General features: G+C 44.7%; 1 non-coding gene and 1 pseudogene across 1 annotated transcript; both read right to left on the bottom strand.

The window, feature by feature from the left end:
* Positions 1–3,306: 3,306 nt before the first annotated feature.
* Positions 3,307–4,307, bottom strand: LOC114226998 (glyceraldehyde-3-phosphate dehydrogenase-like; annotated as a pseudogene).
* Positions 4,308–5,255: 948 nt separating this feature from the next.
* On the bottom strand, positions 5,256–5,333 carry MIR9219 (microRNA mir-9219). The gene has a single exon (NR_130512.2). It is a non-coding gene; the product is annotated as a microRNA mir-9219 (primary transcript).
* Positions 5,334–8,835: the final 3,502 nt, after the last annotated feature.

Here is an 8,835-nt window from a genome sequence, read left to right as displayed (position 1 = left end):
CCTAACTGCTCCCCTGCCACACCGATTGCCCCCAACTGCCCTCCCCTGCCGGCCTGGTCCCCCCCCAACTTCCCTCCCTCCCCTGCTGGCCTAGTTGCCCCTAACTGCCCTCCCCTGCTGGCCTGATCTCCCACAACTACCCTCCCCTGCCAGCCATCTTGTGGTGGCCATCTTGGACCACATGGGGGTGGCCATCTTTGACCACATGGGGGCAGCCATCTTGTGTAAGGGCATGAGGGTCAATTCGCATATTACCTCTTTATTATATAGGATACTTTTCAATATTAACTGTGACACACAATAGGAAAAGTTCTTTGGGTTAGTTAATGCAATATGTAAGTAATTTGTGTGTGTGTGTGTGTGTGCAAGGAAATTATGGGATTTGATTTAGAATTTTGAGTTATAGGAATAATATGGTTAGAAGGAAATGGTGGACATGGGGTGGCCCTTGTGATCTGAAACACAAAATTGAGTCTTATAAGTGGGCCAGTTAAAAGAATTGCTTGTTGGAATATAAAGTGAGTAAATACAGAGACATTTGGGAAAAAGGACTCTCCTTAAATTTTTTTGTTGTTTATTAATTTTGAGAGAGAGATAAAGAGAGAGAGAGAAACATCAGTTTGTTATTCCACTTATTTACTCATTCATTAGTTGATTCTTGTATGACCAGGGATCAAACCTGCAACTTTGGCTTATGGAGATGACCCTCTAACCAACTAAACTACCTGGCCAACATACAGCTATATGAGTTAATACACTAATAGAATCTTTAGTAAAGTTTATAGTATCTTTGTTAGCTATATCTAATACTTATCAGGTTGGCATATTAGTATTTGGGTCAGGAAGATTAAGAGATTTGTTCTTACCTTTCATCAAGTTGGGGGTGGGATTATGACTTTGGATTAGACTTGAGTTCATTGTCACATCTGGTATGGAAGCTGTGATGAGTTCATTGTACTACCAATGTTAACATCAGGTGTTTGTGTGTTTCATAGAATTCAGTAGCTTTGTATTTATTGTAAGTCTGAATTTTTCACCTAAGGGATCAGCCATGTGACCGATGTGTATACGCATAATAGTGGGGATGGTGAGAGTACTTAATTAGTCCAATGCGTTACCTAGAACAAGGTTCTGTTGAGGATTAATTGTTGCATATTTCCTGTAGATACAAATAATTCTTTATTGGGGGATTGACTTTAGTAATTTTTATCTTCCTATAAAACAGATTAAGTTGTTTATATCATTTGCTTTTAACTTTTAAACTTTCGCTCTAAGGTAACTTTTTCAAAACTCTGATGGAAAGTTATTCTTAGAAGGTGATAGTAAAATTCAAATCAGAAAGTTTATCTCATTGTCACAGTTACTGAGGCCAACTAAGATGCCAACATGCACTGTTCTAGCACAATTAATTTCAAATATTATATCTTAAAAATTTCTTCTTATGGTAACTTGTTTGACCTAGGTAGCTAGATAATTTGAAACATGTGCAGCTTTATTTCAATATAGCTGCTTTTTCAAACCCTTTCTTAGTTTCTTTGTCTTCTTATTCACTCCTATGGTGACTGTGTTTTGTGCAAAGTGGGGGTCCAGAAAAGACCTCCAAATCGTGTCTTCCATGGCTAGCATAATGACATTTTGCATTTGTACAGCATTTTCATCGTGTGTGTTTGATTAGGAGAAATAGCCCAAGTGCTTGCCCAGCCACTGGACTATCTGTGCCTGTGTTCTGAAGGATTATGAAACACTAGAGGCCCAGTGCATGATTGAATCATGCACGTGTAGGGTCCCCTACACGCTTTCGTTTTCGATCGCGGGGGAGCTGGGTGCCTGTCTGCTGGTGCACCAGGCCTTTCGGAAGCCTCTGGCTGGGCGGAGGCTTCTGAAAGGCCTGGTGCCGGAGCAGACAGGCACCCAGCTCCTCAGCTTTTGATGGTCTGTGGCGGGACGTGAGCTCGCTGCCCCAGAGGCCCCTTCTGTGCCGCAGCACAGCCATGGCGCAGACGCTGAGCTGGCGCAGACGCTGAGCTCGCGCAGCCGCTGGCAACGCGAGCTCAGCGTCCCACTGGCCCAATCAGCTACCCTGGCCACCCCAAGTCCCGCCCCCTGCACCTCCCGCTGGCCCAATCGTGGGTATAGCAGAGTGATGATAATTTACATATTACCATTTATTAGGTAGGATAAGTGCCAGGTAGACACCAGAGTTGAGCTTAAGTCTGTGTGTGTGTGTGTGTGTGTGTGTGTGTGTGTGCATGGACATATGCCTCTTGTCACAAAGCTCCATGATGGTTATACTGTTTCCCTGCAAAATTTTCTGAGTGCAAAGAGGAAACTACCTAACATACTTTTTGTACTTAAATAAATTAGGAAAATCATATAACCAACTTCTGAACACCTATTTTCTAGGAATTTTATGTCATGTCTTATTGATTTAAAGAGGTGGGAGTTGGGATATAATCTGGTTGTTAATTGTGAAAGAACTTTGTTTATATAAGGAGTCAGCAAACTATGGCCTATGGATGGGCCAGATCTGGCCTGTGAGTAAGAAATGGCTTCTATATTTTAAGACTTATGTGTTAGACAAACAAACAAGCAAACAACAGAGAGAGAGAGAGAGAGAGAGAGAGAGAGAGAGAGAGAGAGAGAAGACTGCATGTGGCCCAAAGCCTAAAATATTTATTACTTGACTCTACAGAAAAAGTTTGCCAAACCTTGATTTACAGAATCGATTTCTATTTTGAGCATGAAGAAACCAAGCTCAGATGTAGCTGACTCGCTGAAGCTCACAGAAGGAGCCTGTTCTAGTGGAAGGAGAATCAGATTCAAGTTTCTGCAGCTCTGGCTTCTATCTTTCAATTGACTTAATATACTCTTGTGATTGTTAATAAGGTTTTCCTTTTGGCTCTGTCATTCTAGAGTTAACAGAGTAATATCTGCAATGCAATTCTAATACTAACTACCCAGAGTTAAGTCCAACTTTACAGGTTCAGGGCACAGTATCTACAAAACTGCCCTCACTTCAGACACTAGGTGCAAGCTCTGGGGTTCCTAGGCCACCCACACTTATGACCAACTGGCTACAAATTCAAGGATTTCCATTACTCCCTCAATTTTGGAGCTGATACAGTAAACTTTATTGATGGTGCATGATAAGGTAGGGCTACCTAAGTCTCTCTCCTTCTTCAGGGGGTCTGGGATGGAAACTGGCGGTCAGTAGGTTCTCAGTGTATTGAGGGATCGATTTGGGGCAAGGACTCCCCAGCAGCTGAGGGCCTCTCTTCCTCTCAGGGCTGGTGGTACAGGGGGCTCTTATTCCTTGGAGGCCATGTGGACCATAAGGTCTACCACCCTGTTGCTGTAGCCAAATTCATTGTCATATCAGGAAATGAGCTTCACAATGAGGTCATTGAGGGCAATGCTAGCCCCAGCATCAAAAGTGGAGGAGTGGGTGTCACTGTCACAGGAGACAACATGATCCTCAGTATGCCCTTGAGAGGGCCCTCTGATGTCTGCTTCACTACCTTCTTGATGTCACTGTATTTGGCAGCTTTCTCTGGTCAGAGAGAGCTCACGTCCCGCCGCAGTCAGATCTACAAAACTACACATTGGGGGTGGGGACACAGATGGCCATGCCAGTGAGCTTTCCATTCAGCTCAGGGATGACTTTGCCTACAGCCTTGGCAGCATCAGTAGAAGCAGGGATGATGTCCTGGGAAGCCTCTTAGCCATCTACCACAGTTTTCCAGAGGGGCTATCCACAGTCTTCTGGGTGACAGTGATGACATGGACTGTGCTCATGAGTTCCTCCATGATGCCAAAGATGTCATGGGTGACCTTGGCCAAAGGGGTCAAGCATTTGGTGGTGCAGGAGGCATTGTTGACAATCTTTAGGGAGTTGTCAAACTTTTCATGGTTCACACCCATCACAAACATGGGGGCATCTGAAAAAGGGGCAGAAATGATGACCCTCTTGGCTCTACCCTTCAAGTGAGCCCCAGCCTTCTCCATGGTAGTGAAGACACCAGTGGACTCCACAACATACTCAGCACCAGCATCACCCCATTTGATGTTGGCGGGATCTCACTCCTGGAAGATGGAGATGGACTTTCCATTGATGACAAGCTTCCTGTTCTCAGCCTTGACTGTGCCTTTGAATTTGCCATGAGTAGAATCATACTGGATGGAACACGTAGACCATGTAGCTGAGGCCAATGAAGGGGTCATTGAATATCCAGTTTGCCAGAATTAAAAGCAGCCCGGGTGACCAGGTGCCCAATATGGCCAAATCCATTCACTTTGACCTTCACCATCGTGTCTCAGGGTTGTGGCTGGCACTGTGCAGGAAGACACAGCTGTCTGACGAACAGGAGGAACAGAGAGCCATGCCCTCAATATTTTTATTCTTTTTCAGTATTTTTATTAATTTAAATAATAAACTAGAATAACTCCAAGAACTCAGAAAAGCACCATACTTGTGATTACAGTTGTATCATAAAGGATACAAATCAGGACCAGATAAATGGAGAGACACTTAAGGCCAGGTCTTGGAGGATTTCACATGTGAAGCTTGCACGTCTTCAGGATATGTCAGCTGAGCTTTGGTGTCCATAGTTTTTATTGGAGTTTCCTTATATAGGCATTATTAATTGGATCATTGGCCACATGATTGAACTTAATCTCCTACCCTCCCCAGAGTCAGGAAGTCAGTCTGATATCAACTGGCTCAAACCCAGACCTTCTAATCTCATGGTTAGCTTTCCTGGCATGGTCAGCCCCCTTCTAAAAAGGTCTAGGGGCCCACAGTGAGTCACCTCATTAGCATTGCCCTCTGATGGTTGTTGGCACCAATTTCATGCCAACAGGAATCCCCAATTTGGGGCACAGTGAAGAAGGAAACTTGAGTGCCGAACAGCTCAATTGTGATACAGCATGGCTGGCTGTGTGGCAGCCCTAGGGCCAGGCCCCTCTACAGCTTAGCTGCTCTGCTGTGCTCCTCAATGATTTGCTCTGCTCTGTTCCTTACCCTCCTGCTTTGCGCTGTGCTGTGCTTTCATCTGCTCCATTCTGTGCCACTCTGCTCTAGTCTGCTCTGGCCTGCAGTGATCTGCTCTGCTCTGCTCCAGTAAGACATCTTTGGTGTTTCAGCTCAGCTGGGGAAACACTCTTTAATCTGGGATGGAAAGGGAAAGTGCACTCCCAGAGTCAGAGGGGAGCTGGCTTATGCAGACAGAAGTCCCCACCCCTGGTCCCTGATTGGTCTGTCCTGGTGCAAATGAGGACTCCAAATCCTTGCAGTTTGATTGATTCAAACAGAACTGTCCTGATTGGTCAGAATAGAGCCACTGTGGTTGGCGGGGCTATGCAGCTTTGAATGGATGGGGGAAAACTCAGGCCTATTGGTTGAAATAGGATTCCAGGAACTCCTTTATAAGGGCTGGCTCAGAGGGCAGAAACAATGCAGGCAGGCAGTTTAGAGCAGAGGCAGGCAAGTTTAATGCAGGTTTCTCCATGGAGTGCAGTTCGTGTAAGAGGCTTCTGTGTAGAAATGGCTGCTAGGCCCTCATGGCTTTGGCTGTCAGCTGTCTTTCTGCATTTCCACTTTACAACAAACCTAGTGTTAGTCCATTTACCAACTCTTGCTTCTCTTTATTCTTTCCTTTCACTTTGGTTTCTTTCTCAATAGATATTTATTGAACTCTCACTATCTGCTGACACTGTACTTGCTTAATGTGGTGAGTTGTAAGCATATACTCTCATTTTGTACGGTGGTATTTTCAAAATGTGTTAACTCACGATTCATCTCCTGAGTCTGAATTTGAAGCCTTAGTCATAATGTGTTTTGCTATATATGGAATAGTGTCTTCCTAGGCAATGCATTTGCAACAAATTTGTGTTATTTTGAAAATATTAATGTTTGTCTCTAAAGCAGGGTTGGGTCAGGATGAGGCCGTTGATGTAGAATAAAGTTATCTGAGTCTTAGTGGGGCAACTATAACTATTTCTATCAAGAATACAATGTAAGGTCTGGCTCTGTTAATATAGAAAGATGAGCTGGCCTGATGCATTATTTACCTTATGTTTGTCATCACTAATTGCTTGTTTCAATACTTTTCCCACCCAATATTTATTATGAAGCATTTAAATCCTTATTTGAAAAAACTACGGTTTCCATTCTTATTTCTATCAGTGATGCTTTTTGTGTGTATATGCATGTGCCAGTCTTTTTCTATTCAAGTCCCAATGATCTATTGTGTTTTTTTCTCTCATTCAATCTAAAAAAAAGATCTTGCAGCATTTTCTTTTGAGATGTTTCTCATGATCATGCTTTTTTCTGTTTTCCATTTAATTCATGCTTTTATCATATTGCTTCTAGATTGTAGAGTTCATTTTTTACCCGATCTCCTTATCTATAAACTAGAGGCCTGGTGCACAAAATTTGTGCACTGGGGAAAGCGGGTCATTCAGCCCGGCCTGCGCCCTCTCACAGTCCGGGACCCCTTGGGGGATGTAGCAGTGCTCCAAGTGGCAGGTGGCCAGGGAGGAGCTTGAATCGGGGCCAGGTGCCATGCTGCTCATGCTCATCCTGGCCTGATGTGCCTGCTGCCGCAGAGTTGGGAGAGGCTCCGCCATGGCAGCTGTGCTCGCCAGCCGTGAGCCCAGCTTCTGGCTGAGTGGCGCTCCTTTGTGGGAGCGCACTGACCACCAAGGGGCAGCTCCTGTGTCGAGCATCTGCCCCCTGGTAGTCAGTGTGCATCATAGTGACAGGTCATTCCAGTCGTTCCTCTCTAACGGTCGCTTATTCTTTTATTATATAGATTCTCCCCTCTTTTTCTCCTACTTGTACATCACTACCAGGTGCATCTCTCTCCTGCTTAGAAACCTCCTGTGGCTTCATGTGACCTTTAGGATGAAGTTCAAGCTTTTTCCCTGGGTTATTTAAGTCATCCACAGTCTGGGTATGGGCTATGTTTTTCTGAGCTTCCTTTCTACTTGTTTCTAATCTGGTCCTCTAATGCTGGTTTTCCTTTGTTTTTTAATTGGCCCCTAATGCATTTTGTGTATTGAGCCCTGCTTATGCTTTTCTGGCCCTTCCCTACAATGCCCTCCTCTCTCCTAATGTACTAGTAAACTATCCCCCTACTTTAAGGCTCTTCTATCTGTACTTGCCTTCTGACCCCACTCCAAGCACAAAAATGCTGTTGACCTCTGACCATCCTCAGCATATTCAAACCCACTCTTAGTCACTTGGTCCTAAACTGAGGCACACTGGGAACCATGGTAATACTAGTTAACATTGTGGAGAGCAGGAGCCAGATCTTTTGTTTTTGTGTTCCCAGCAGCATCTAACAAGTGATTCTCAACTGTGACTGTCCATTAGTATCACTTAAGTAGCTTTAAAAACAAAACTAAACAGAACCTATTAGGGTTGGGCCAGGAACCAGTGACTTGTGGGAACTCTCTCGGTGACAATATGTGCAGCTGGAGTTGAGAGCCAGTAAGTGAGCACAGTCTTCCAGTGAACCTTTTTGACACTAGAGGAACATGGAGTTTGAGCCCTCTGTGTATATCACTGCATCTCTGCCTGGAGGATTCAAAGCGACCCTTTATAAGACTTGGGTAAAAATGGCTTATTCAAGCACATATGAGTACTCATTATGTGCCAGGCACTGGTCCGAGTGCTGAGGTCACTGCAGTGAACAAAACATGTCCCTGTTACCCTGGCCAAGTTGCTCAGTGGTTAGACCATTGGCCCACAGACTGAAGGGTCGTGGGTTCAATTCCTGGCCAAGGGCACATACCTCCATTGCAGGTTCAATCCCTGGTCCCGGTCAGAGCTGGAGTGGGAAGCAACCAATTGATGTGTCTGTCTCACATAGATGTCTCTCTCTCTCCCCTCCTCTCCCTCCTTTCCACTCTCTTTAAAATATCAATGGAAAAAATATCCTTGAGAGAGGATTGAAAAAACCAACAAAAAAACCCCCACACATGTCCCTGCCCCCTGGAGCTTCTGCTCTTAGGCATGGGAAAACCATAAATAAGTAATGTCAGGTAATGATGATAAACACTGTGGAAAAAATGAAGCAGGGTAAGTGGGCAGAGAGAAAAGCAGTACTTTCATATAGGCTCGTTTCAAAGATAGTCCCCATTTGCCTTAAAACAGCCAATGCTTTAGAAACCAGCCTCCTCTGATTGAAGTCTGGGAGCCAGAGCCGCCGGCCTGCCAGTATTGAAGTAGGAACTCTTGCTGCCCCTTATCTATAAGCAGAGGGCTGAGCAGTGTCCTGTGGAACCAGAGGGACCTCAGAGAATGGAAGGCTGGAGGGGAGGAAGGCAGGACGGGAGGGTGGGGTCCTGGAACAAGGGACAGGCAGGGTGCTGTGGATTCACACCTGGCCTGGGACCAGGGATCCGGCTGTGAACACTATTCAGGACAGTATGTCAGCTCTCAGTAACCAGTTTTATGTTGTGGTTGTCCCCCTTACACTAAGGATTCCAGTGTGATTCTCATCCCTTTAAAAAGATGACACACTTAAGTAGCCCAAACTTTCTGTTTCAAAATGTTTCTCTGTCAATGAACATTCTTTGTAGCTGCGAAGTGGATGTTTATTGAAATGAGTTGTCAGTTTCTTTAATAATATGCAGCATGTATTTCTTTAGTAGGTGGAAAGCATGGCAGATATTAGAGCAAATATACACTGAGTGGCCAGATTGTTATGATCTCTGAATGCATAATAATCTGGCCACTCAGTGTATATCCTATATAATAAAAGGCTAATATGCAAATTGTCCCCTCCACCAGGAAGATTGACCAGCAGGCAGGCAGGCCAACCGCCCATG

The sequence above is a fragment of the Eptesicus fuscus genome, chromosome 7 (assembly GCF_027574615.1).
Source record: "Eptesicus fuscus isolate TK198812 chromosome 7, DD_ASM_mEF_20220401, whole genome shotgun sequence".
In the NCBI taxonomy this organism is placed as follows: Eukaryota; Metazoa; Chordata; class Mammalia; order Chiroptera; family Vespertilionidae; genus Eptesicus; species Eptesicus fuscus.
The sequence above is the reverse complement of the archived record's forward strand: the minus strand, read 5'-3'. Positions and strand labels throughout refer to the sequence as shown.